Consider the following 12,367-nt stretch of genomic DNA (forward strand, 5'->3'; position numbering starts at 1 on the left):
AAATAAATCAAACTTGTAGAATCTGTAAAAATCTTCTGAACATCAGGATCACGCACACACGCACACGCACACGCACACACACACGCACACACACACGCACACACACACACACACACACACACACACACACACACACACACACACACACACACACACACACACACACACACACACACACACACACACACACACACGTTATTGACAGGTAGTGGCTATTTTAATACCAGATTGTTCATGTCCCCTGGTCCAGAATCTGAACCAGGGGTCCGTTTCACAAAGCAGGTTCAACAAACTCTGAATCTAATCCTGAACTCTTAGTTGATCTACTCTGAGATCGGAAACTCTGAGATTTCGGTTCCAGAACAGCGGATTTGAGTTAATTTACTCAACTCTAAGTAGTTTCACCTGGAGTTAAGCGCGTACACCACAACTATAAAAAGCCAGCATCAATGGAGCCCCGATACAACGATTCACCATGGCAACCGGCGACAACAAAAGATCCACATACTTTTTATTTTTTCTTAACTTTATTTAACATTTCAATTTACAAAATCCCTTTGAGGAAACATTAGTTTGCATCTGAAGATCCACATACTTCACGCCACTGGAGTTAGAAGTGTTAATACGTGGGGTGGCCGGTGGCCTGGGTTCCGGGCACACACTCATACCCACACACATACATACACATAGCCACATGGACATATACACACTCACACACACACACGCATACACATATATACATATTCATACATTCATGCATGCACACATACACACACATAGCCACACATGTGCACACACAGACACATTTAGCCACACATACATATACACGCTCACACACACACACACACACACACACACACACACACACACACACACACACACACACACACACACACACACACACACACACACACACACACACACACACATACACACATATAGCCACTCAGTCACATACGTATACACACACATACACAACCACACAAACATATACATACACACACACACACACACACACATAGCCACAAAGACATGTACACACACACACACACACACACACACACACACATAGCCACAAAGACATGTACACACACACACACACGCACGCACACACACACATACACACACACACACACACACACACACACACACACACACACACACACACACACACACACACACACACACACACACACACACACACACACATAGCCACAAAGACATGTGCACGCATACACACACATACACACACACACACACACACACACTCACACACACACACACACACACACACACACACGCGCATGATCATATACATACACACACACATACACACACATAGACATACACACTGGCTTGTTCACCTGCATGCTTGCTCTGTAGTTTTTGGGGTTAGTTAGTGGTAGCTTAGCTCAGACTGTGATCAGATCTCGAGGTTTGGGTCGATTGCTGCTCGTGTTTTGATCGGCTCTGTGTCGGTTTTGTGTTTTGTTTGTGGTTTTTGTTGCAGATTTCCAGTGCTTGACGTGTGTCTCCGTGTGTTCCTGCTTCCTGGATTGGCAGTGGATGTCAAATCACTGGGTTTGTATGTGTATATTCACGTATGTGTATGCATATGTATGCGTATATATATGTATATATATTAAATATAGAGTAATAATGCACATATATATGCCTTCGGTTTTTACCGGCATGGTATCAACCATTAATATGTGTGCAGACAAGGTAAAAAAAAAAGAAGTGTTAATACGTGTGTATGAGAGCATATTTCGTGAAAAAAAAAAACCACAGCTGCAGCAGCAAAGGCGTGGGAGAAAGTTGCTGCAGTCAATGTGTAAGTTTGAATGCAGTATTCATTTAACATTTAAGCACACTGTCTTATAATATTACAGATGAAAACAGTGGTGGAATGGTATTGAATGACATTTTCTTGTCATTTAGATCAGGGGCAGCTGCCACACCTCGGCTTCAGGGGAAAATGTAAATGTTTTTTTTTTTTTTATACATTTATGGAATTACTCTGTGTCTATTTGTATTGATTTATTCTATTACTTAATACATATAAAATAACTACAAATGCATATCAGAACATGATGGATTTCACTAGGTATTATCTTTCCCAACACTTGTACCCCCCTCATATGTTGAAATGTCCCAGCGTCCCTGACGACAGTGGTCACTATCAATCTGGTTTTTAGCTCTGCAGTGTTACTAACTTACAAAAATGAAAAGGAAGGAGACAACCACGCAATTTAAAAAAAAAAGAAAGAAGGCAAGTGATGGTCCAATGTTACCCCAGCAGCAGAAGATATTAACGAGGCTGTTAGCCACTGATGGATTAATTATGCAAGTTCATTTTAAGGTAAGATATCAAATCACCCTACCCTCTTATAAATCTGTTTAAGGGAAATATTTGACTTTTTTTTACTCTCTCTCTTTCTGTCTTCTGCTCCCTCCCTCTCCTTTTTGCATTTGGACTTTAACTGTTTGAAGTTAAACTGGGATGTCCCTGTGATATTGTTGCACTGACATAGTGAATAAAATGAACAGAATGAGTTAAATTGCGTTTGTCAGATACGCTTTTTCTGCTCTCTAACTCTGCCGCTTGCTGTCCGTGGTGCAGAAAACAGATGTTTATTGCGTAAAGGCCCATTGGCTGAATTGACGCCACTGAGGGAGGAGACGGAGAAAAACTCAGGGTTTATTGAAGTAAACCTGCTAGCCAGCAGGTTAAATTCAGGGAGCCTGTTACTACGGTAACTGACCAGGTTAGATTCAGAGAGCCTGTTACTACGGTAACTGACCAGGTTAGGTTCAGAGAGTCTGTTACTACGGTAACTGACCAGGTTAGATTCAGAGAGCCTGTTACTACGGTAACTGACCAGGTTAGGTTCAGAGAGTCTGTTACTACGGTAACTGACCAGGTTAGGTTCAGAGAGTCTGTTACTACGGTAACTGACCCGGTTAGGTTCAGAGAGTCTGTTACTACGGTAACTGACCAGGTTAGATTCAGAGAGCCTGTTACTACGGTAACTGACCAGGTTAGGTTCAGAGAGTCTGTTACTACGGTAACTGACCAGGTTAGGTTCAGAGAGTCTGTTACTACGGTAACTGACCAGGTTAGATTCAGAGAGTCTGTTACTACGGTAACTGACCCAGAGCTTAAAGGGATTGTGACATGAAAAACACATTTTTCTTGATTTTTTGTGCTTTGACATCAATTACACCCAAAAAACAATGAACTTTTAACATTCAGTGTATTGTGTGCTTTCTGGGATTTTCCGCATAACTGTGCAAAAACGGCGCACCTGGTTTGGTGGCGGGCCGTTACGTCAGGGCCCGCTAAATCACCGCCCCCTCCACCCAGCTCCCTGCCTCCGCTCCTCTCCAGCGCACCATAAAAGCTGATTTATGGTTCCGCGTTACACCGACGCAGAGCCTACGGCGTAGGGTTACACGGCAACGCGCACCGTACGCTGACCCTACGACGTAGGATCTGCGTCGATTTAACGCGGAACCATAAATCAGGCTTAACACGGCTTAACCTCTTCTGTTCTAATCACCGGAGGAAAACTGCTAAGAAGACCCGCGGCCACTGACTGGACTTAAGATAAGGGGACAGTGCTGCTTGCATGCCTTTATTTTTATGATTGTTTGCTGTGGTTCGTCCTGCTGCTTTTCCGTGCATGCTTCGCCTGTCGCTCCCGGCTCTCTCCGACGCCGCTGTGAGCGTATGGCTGGAGGAGGAGGAGGTTTGGAGGAGGAGCGGAGCAATGATTGACAGGAAAGGGGGGAAAGGAAGCATTTTTCACGGCGCAAAAAAACACTGTAATAAAAAGCCAGGAAAAGAGTACTAGAGTGAAGTTTTTCTTGTTACACTCTTTTAGACACATTTGAGGGATGTTGGCCAAGACTTTTAATAGTGTTAAAAGCATGTTAAAAATGATGTCACAATACCTTTAAGTTACCTCTCTTTGTGAAACAGGCTAGAGTTACCTCTCTTTCTCTGGTTTGAGTTACCTCCCTTTGTGAAACGGAAAACTCAGAGTTTCCCTCATTTCAGGGTGAACAGACTCAGAGTTTTCACTAAACCTGCTTTGTGAAACGGACCCCAGGGGCCTTATGTACTAAGAGTGCGGCGCACAAAAAACGTGCGTACGCCACTTTCAACGCTCACGGTCGGATGTACAAAGAATGACGTGAGCGTAGAAAGTTGCGGTCCTTCACGCACACATTAAGGCTGTTGTACGCACTTTTCTGAGGTTTTCTCCGTTGGCGACACTCACTGGTGATGCAGTGAAGTGCAGAATATGAGGGAAACGTAACGTCAACAATAAGTTCACGACCACGTGAAGGACACGACAGTCCCGAGATAAATTACACAAGAGTGAAGCTGCAACAATCTCACAATCAACCACAAGATCTGAACAAACAACTAAAGGAGCTCAACGATGGAACCAGCAAATCCTGATGGAGCTTTGGCTCCGTTAGAGGAACCTGCTGATGGCAGGATCAGGAGCGAGTCCTCAGGCACCAAACCGATCTGCTGGTCCAGGACAAAGGGTGCGTCCCAATACTCCCCCTCGCCCTCCTTTTCTTCCCTAACCCTAACTTTTGCGCGTTCCCGTGAAGGTAGTGGTGTCCCAATTCCTCTTTTCACCTAGGGGGAGGGGGCATAACGAGGGCTAGGGGCTGAGAATAGCCCCTTCAAATCGAGGGATTTCAGATGCTGACTTGGCGAGCGAGGGGGTATGAAAAAAAGAGGCTCTGCGACTGCGTCGATTTGACTCGCCGACCGAAGGCAAACAGGCAGACTGGTCTCAGAGAAATAGAGAGAAATAATCCTGTGACTCGTCAGATTTGTTTTGGATGTTTCTGATATAATAGTCTTCAGAAACCACAAAGTAATCCAGCTGTTATCTGGGTAATTTACACACTTTCAGATAAAGTTGCGGAAGATCACGCCAGAATAAAGGGATTTATGGTTCCGCGTTACACCAACGCAGAGCCTACGGCGTAGGCTCTGCGTCGATTTAACGCGGACCCAAGCTCCGGACCCGGCAGACAGAAATCTCTAAATTTCGGAGCAAATTTCTTAACAGGCGTAGCTACAACTGTTAGATTTAATCTATTAAACCAACATATTCCTAAATGATTTATTTCAGCCGGCGTGATTCTCAACAGAGCTGCGTCCCGGGAGAGAGTGTCTCTCCCGGGGCTGACGGAGCAGCCTGACCCGGCGGACACGTCTCTTCTCGGGCTGTGAGCTGAGGCTGCTCCCCGGGGCCGGCGGCTCTTCTCATCTCCGAAAACATCGGGTCAAATTTCTTAACAGGCGTTATTTGGATAAACTGAGCCCCGGTTGGGGATCTTAAGGTTACCATTATACCTGAAAAAATATTAAAACTTAATAAAGTGGCATATTAACAGCGCTACAGCTGAAATTAAAACAGCTTTTGGCTCTCAGCTTCCTGATCAGGGAAGGGATGAAAACGAGGGGTAGGGGGAGAATTGGGACAGGCACCTGGGCCAAGTGCCCTAGATCTCAAGTGCCCTAAAATCTCCCCCTTCTCTTTTAGGGCTTAGGGAAGAAAAGAAGTGCGAGTGGAGAAAAGAAGGGCGAGTGAAGGAGAATTGGGATTGGGCCTAAGACTGGACCATCAGCTGGTTTAGTCTGGATCTGCTGGTCCAGGACTAAGACTGGACCATCAGCTGGTTCAGGTACCAAGAGGATCTTCTGGATCTCTGCCCTGAACTGGACCAGCTGCTCCGGTTCAGACCAACATGATCTTTCAGCTGGAGCTGCAGTTCGGACATCTGTCTGTCGTCATGACGACCGTATGGGACGAGTACTGGAGATAAAAGCCAGATCCTAAAACATCCCATAACTGTGTCTGGACAGAAATACATTAAAATTAATTTTGAAGCAAAAACCGGTGTTGTGCCAAAAAGTGATTCCTGCCAGAATCTGATTTCTTCTGATTTGTGGCCGCGGGAGCGCGCACAGCAGCCCGTTGAGCGAGAGCGCTAAACCGTCAGATTTCAGATTATGAAGCTCAAGAATGAGATCAAGTCAGATTTAGGCAGAAACAACCTTTCATTAACTGTATTTGGCCTTCAATCAATTTTTGGCAGGTAAAAAGACCCATTTTCAGGGGAGAAATCAGATTCTGGCAGGCAATCACTTTTTGGCACGACACAGGGATCTAGACCGGACTCTCCTCCTGCGGATGAAACACTCCGAGTTACAACAACTTGGCTCTTTATTTCTGACGTTTGCACCTCGATAATCCCGTCGGCACAAATTGTCTTTATTTCTGCAGCAGAGGAATCAGATCGTAATGCTTCATGTTTTAAATATAAATGTATTTTGTTCACATTGTTATACTTATGAGAGAGGTGATCGCGGACATCCATAATGTGTAAAACTCAATAAACGTGTACATTGGTCTTAATCCGTTAGTATATTATGCATGACAATAAAGCAGAACGAGGAGCCGTTTTTCATCCACCAAAAATTCTGGTGTCGGTTCTTAAAATACAAACAAGAAAAGCAGAGTGTAATGATGCACTAATGCTGCCCATAAACATTAACAAACCCGTACGATCATAATAAAACCAAAACTCTTCACCGAACGCAACGCAAAGCAAAGAACACCATAATGTAGGTGTCAAACTGAATCCCAGAAGGGCCGGTGTCCTGCATGTTTTAGATGTTTCCCTGCTTTAACACACCTGATTCTAATTAATCATCGTCACCAACTTGTCATCAAAGTCTGGATAGTTCTGTTGATGTCACTTGTATCATGGTGCAATGAAGCAGGGAAACATCTAAAACCTGCAGGGACACCGGCCCTCGAGGACTGGAGTCCGACACCCAGCTCAGAGCCGATGTTTTCTTTTTTTTATTTGTTTTACCTGTTTTTGCACATATGAGCAGTTTTTAATGGATAATTATCTTCATTATCATATTCAAACATATTTGAGGGAGGAGACAAGGCGGAGTGTTGTGCTCCCGCATGTGCGCTCAAATCCACGCTGATTGGGATGTACAGAGAAACCTGCGTGGATTTGGGCGAACGCACAGCTTTGTACATATGAATTTTTGCGGTCTTGTTAATTCCACGCACGGATTCACGTTGAAATCCACGCACTCTTACATGAGGCCCCTGGGGCCTCATGTACAAAGCGTGCGTACGCACAAAAACATGGCGTACGCCCTTTTCCATGCAAACGTTCAGATGAATCAAGAGTGAAATGACCGTGGAAATGTGCGGTGCTCGACGCCAACTTCATGGCTGGCGTACGCACGTTTCCACAGCTATTGGTCCGTTGGCGACACTTAGTGGTGATGCTGGGAAACTGTTAATAATGTGAAAACAATAAGCCCTCAGAGTGATGTGCACATCAGAGACACACTGATGAACAATTAACACATTCACCTGTCTGCAATTACACGAGTGGATATAAAAGCAAAGTGGTGCAGAAATACCGTTAACAACAATGGCAGCTTTGGCAGTGTTAGAAGATATCACAAATGGCGCAGTAAGAAGAGAAAGAATATTTAGCCGGTTTTCCTAATGTAATCGGAGCTATCGACTGCACACACATTGCTATAAAAGCACCATCACTGGATGAATATGTGTACGTTAACAGGAAGCATTTTCATTCCATTAATGTACAGATTATATGATTAATTTATGTTATTTGTGAAGTTATTTCACGGAAAAAGGGGCAGATCAGATAAGATTCTTCTTCTTTCTACTTGCTTTTCATTCACGAGTTAAGAACATTTGTATTTGTATTGAATTATTTTATTTTTTGAATGAAATAAAGAATATTAAAAAATAAATAAAAAAACATGTCACAGGTGTCAAACTGAATCCCTTTTATAGCAATGTGTGTGCAGTCGATAGCGCCCATTACATTAGGAAAACCGGCTAAATATTCTTTCTCTTCTTACTGCGCCATTTGCAATATCTTCTAACACTGCCAAAGCTGCCATTGTTGTTAACGGTATTTCTGCACCACTTTGCGCATGATTTTATATCCACTCGTGTAATTGCAGACAGTTGAATGTGTTAATTGTTCATCAGTGTGTCTGTGATGTGCACATCACTCTGAGGGCTAATTGTTTTCACATTATTAACAGTTTCCCAGCATCACCACTAAGTGTCGCCAACGGACCAATAGCTGTGGAAACGTGCGTACGCCAGCCATGAAGTTGGCGTCGGGCACCGCACATTTCCACGGTCATTTCACTCTTGATTCATCTGAACGTTTGCGTGGAAAAGGGCGTACGCCATGTTTTTGTGCGTACGCACCCTTTGTACATGAGGCCCCTGGTCTCCAGAAAACTAATCCTTTCAAAAGAAACAATATTCAGCTTTTCAGTATAAACTGTCCTGAAAACGTCACATTACATTTATCTGCATGTTCAAAATAATGCAGCAAAGTTTTAGCAACAAATTCAATCAAATCTGATGAAACAGTTATTTCCAGCGTGGAGAACCTCTGAGAACGTGACACATCTGTCTGCGGAGACGACGTCACGCAGCAGAAAAACAAGATTTAAGTCTTTTTAAGTCACACATACCCAAAGTAACACCTTCCCTGAGATCTGCTTACATTAAATCAACTTCATGAGACTGAATCATCGTATACAGTATACAGTTTACTGACCTGTTAAAATGTAGATATAGGCAAGGCAAGTTTATTTATATAGCACAATTCAACACAAGGTGATTCAAGGTGCTTTACATCAACATTAAAAGCAGCAAGACATAATTGTACAGTAAATACAATTATGAGAAAAGGAGGTAAAATAATAAATAAAATGATAAGAACAGAAGTAAAATAATAAAAAGCACAAGCTGTTAAAAATAAAAATAAGGGCAGTAGAGTACAGCAGGTAAGTATTTAATTTAAGAGTAAGCTTGAGTAAGCAGTAATGTTTTTATATTACAGGTGTTATATACAGCAGTGTTTCCCAACCCTGGTCCTCGAGGCCCACTGTCCTGCATGTTTTAGATGTTAGATTTAAAAAAATTTAAATCTCCTGAACCCAAATACTCTGTTTGGGTCTCATGTTTCTTCCGCTTGTTTCTGACTCTTCCATCTTTCAATCTGACCTTACATTCCTGACCAGAAGTGGTCTCCGCTTCTTTCAAACACTCATTTGACTTCTTACAACAGAAGAGTTGGTGATTGACCTTGAGCTGTTAGGTCTTTTTTTAAATGTTTGATATTTGTTGGTGTGAACGAGGCCTTGTGGTGTAGATGTGAAGTCATGTGACCACACAGACTTGTCCACTGGCTTCGTTTGCTGTTTGCTGATGAAGCACCAATCTTTACGTGTATACTGAGGGACTTTCATCATCGCTACTTAACATAAACCAGTACGTCTGAGATAAACAGCTGTCCAGCTGTGTATAATCAGCCCACATGTGTTGCGTTAAATAACCAACTACACTGAACAAGACTCATCAATAATAAAAATGTAAAAGTATAATTCAACCACCAACTCTGAAGTCTTTCTTTTCTAGTGTTTATTTATACAGAAAACTAAGAGGAGAAAGAGTCTGTTTAGCTGCTGGTGCTCACTGACCTGCTACTGGGAACATTAAAGGGATTGTGACATGAAAAACACATTTTTCTTGATTTTTTGTGTTTTGTTGGGTGTCTTGACATCAATTACACCCAAAAAACAACGAACTTTTAACATTCAGTGTATTGTGTGCTTTCTGGGATTTTCCGCATAACTGTGCAAAAACGGCGCATGTGGTTTGGTGGCGAATCGTTACGTAACGATCCGCTAAATCACCGCCCCCTCCACCCAGCTCCCTGCCTCCTCTCCTCTCCAGCGCACCATAAAGGCTGATTTATGGTTCCGCGTTACACCGACGCAGAGCCCTCGGCGTAGGGTTACGCGGCGACGCGCACCATACGCTGAACCCTACGGCGTAGGCTCTGCGTCGATTTAACGCGGACCATAAATGAGGCTTAACAAGGAGCTGATTAGAGCCTCTTTTGTTCTAATCACCGGAGGAAAACTGCTAAGAAGACCCGCGGCCACTGACTGGACTAAAGATAAGGGGACAGTGCTGCTTGCATGCCTTTATTTTTATGATTGTTTGCTGTGGTTCGCCCTCCTGCTTTTCCGTGCATGCTTCGCCTGTCGCTCCCGGCTCTCTCCGACGCCGCTGTGAGCGTATGGCTGGAGGAGGAGGAGGTTTGGAGGAGGAGCGGAGCAATGATTGACAGGAAAGGGGGGAAAGGAAGCATTTTTCACGGCGCAAAAAAACACTGTAATAAAAAGCCAGGAAAAGAGAACTAGAGTGAAGTTTTTCTTGTTACACTCTTTTAGACACATTTGAGGGATGTTGCCCAAGACTTTTAATAGTGTTAAAAGCATGTTAAAAATGATGTCACAATACCTTTAATAAATAAATACAGCAACCACAAATGTCCATGATTTCTTCCTAGATAAGTGTCCCTGAAGAACCTTTCTTGCGTTTCTCGTCCGGTGTAGAGTATTTGAAATCTTTAACTTCCTTTGATACGTTTGTAGCCACAGCTGCCCTGGGGCAGACTGACGGAAGCGTGGCTGCCATATCGCGCCTAACGGCCCCTCAGACCACCACCAACATTCATACACATTCATACACCTTCACACGGGGCAAGGTGGGTAAGGTGTCTTGCCCAAGGACACTACGACAGCAAACTGGGACAGAGCGGGATTCCAACCATCCGATCATTGGACGACCCGCTCTACCACCTGAGCTACTGCCGCCCCACAAGTTTTTGTAGTTGAAATGTCTAATTTTAGTAAAAAAAATCTCATTACACTTGCAAAACAAGACTCATCACTGGAAAAAACAACAATTTTCACCTGTTTCAAGTAGATTTTCACTTATAATAAGTAGAAAAAGATTTTTTTGCTTGTAATGAGAAGATAAATCTTGTTCCACTGGCAGATTTTTCTACTTATTTCAATTGAAAATGTACTTGAAACAGGTGAAAATTGTCAAATAAGTTATTTTTCTGGTGTTATTTTTCTGGTGATGACTCTAAATGTTGAAACAGCAGTAAAACCACATTCATTGATGAAATTAAATAAGGGATGGAAAGGAGGGATGGCAGTTTTACAGGGGGGATGATTTGACCGTTTTTATTTCAGGGGGGGATGCCATCCCCTCTCACCCCCCCTCAACTCCAGTACAGGTTATATAACAGAAACCACATCAGGAAATGTTCCTGAGACAGGAAGTTCAGCACACACGTCTGTCCAGCTGACCTTATAAGGACCTTCTATACTTCTGTTATGTGTTTCCATCTGAACCCAAACCTCAGATCTCACGTCACCCCTCAGCTGGACTCCAAGCACAACCACAGAAATGACATTTAAACAGCAGAAGAAACTGAACAAACACTAACCTGGTCTCCTCCGCTGCTCCGTCCACATCAACATGGACTCTGAACTCTGAATACCTTTATCAGTTACAATCAGAGCTGCACTTCCTCCCTGCAGCTACAGGAAACTACGTGACTGCTGAGGGAGAGAGAGAGAGAGAGAGAGAGAGAGAGAGAGAGAGAGAGAGAGAGAGAGAGAGAGAGAGAGAGAGAGAGAGAGAGAGAGAGAGAGAGGTCGTCAGTGTTCAGAGATTTTTCCAAAAACACATTTGTTTGTGTAAATGTACTTGGGACTGCAGGCAGAATGATGAGAAAACGACTCTCAGTCCCGGTCGGGACGTCGTTGGACCTGTTTTAGGGGCTTCAGTCATACAACGTTTTGTAGAATCTGTCACTTGTTTTATTCCCAAACATCACTTTCATTTAAAGAAACTGCAAAGTTTTCATCTTTAGGTTCAGAAGTTTGGATTCAGAAAGGTTTTCATCAACAATAGAAGTTGACGAGATCGTGGAAGACCTTGCAGATATCATTGCTGGGCAGAGTCATGCAATTTAATGATTTTTTTTGCCCCAGTTATTATATTTATTTTAGAATATTTCAGTGTTTACTTTACTTTACTTTATTTATTTCTCAGGACAATGCACATTGATGAACATATATACATATGTAAATGTGCCAGATTGTAGCACAAGGCTAGTTTCCATCTGTAGTCCAATATAGGCAGGTAAGGTGTTAAAAGCAGAAAAGGTAAAAATGCAATAAGAAAAAGAAAACAGAAACAAAGACAAGTACAATTAGTAAAGAAAAGTACAATTGGTAAAATGAGAATGATAAAAAAAAAGTTAGTAGGTAGGAGGCCCAAGCACACACACAGTTTCTGACCAAATCCTTCTTTAAAAAAATATTCTCCATTGTACTCCCTTTCCTGTGGGAATACAAAACACTTATGCTGAG

The 12,367-nt window shown here is 43.0% G+C and overlaps 1 protein-coding gene across 9 annotated transcripts in view; it reads right to left on the bottom strand.

The window, feature by feature from the left end:
* The window catches only part of LOC133441406 (NACHT, LRR and PYD domains-containing protein 12-like), a 58,193-nt gene extending 46,702 nt beyond the window's left edge, over positions 1 to 11,491 (bottom strand). For all 9 annotated transcript variants that reach the window (XR_009782477.1, XM_061718669.1, XM_061718663.1 and 6 more), the window contains exon 1: positions 11,437 to 11,491. The gene's annotated coding sequence lies outside the window, so the exon portion shown is untranslated. The remainder of the gene's footprint in view (positions 1 to 11,436) is intronic.
* Between the last annotated feature and the right edge of the window lie 876 nt (positions 11,492 to 12,367).

The sequence above is a fragment of the Cololabis saira genome, chromosome 4 (assembly GCF_033807715.1).
Source record: "Cololabis saira isolate AMF1-May2022 chromosome 4, fColSai1.1, whole genome shotgun sequence".
NCBI lineage: Eukaryota > Metazoa > Chordata > Actinopteri > Beloniformes > Belonidae > Cololabis > Cololabis saira.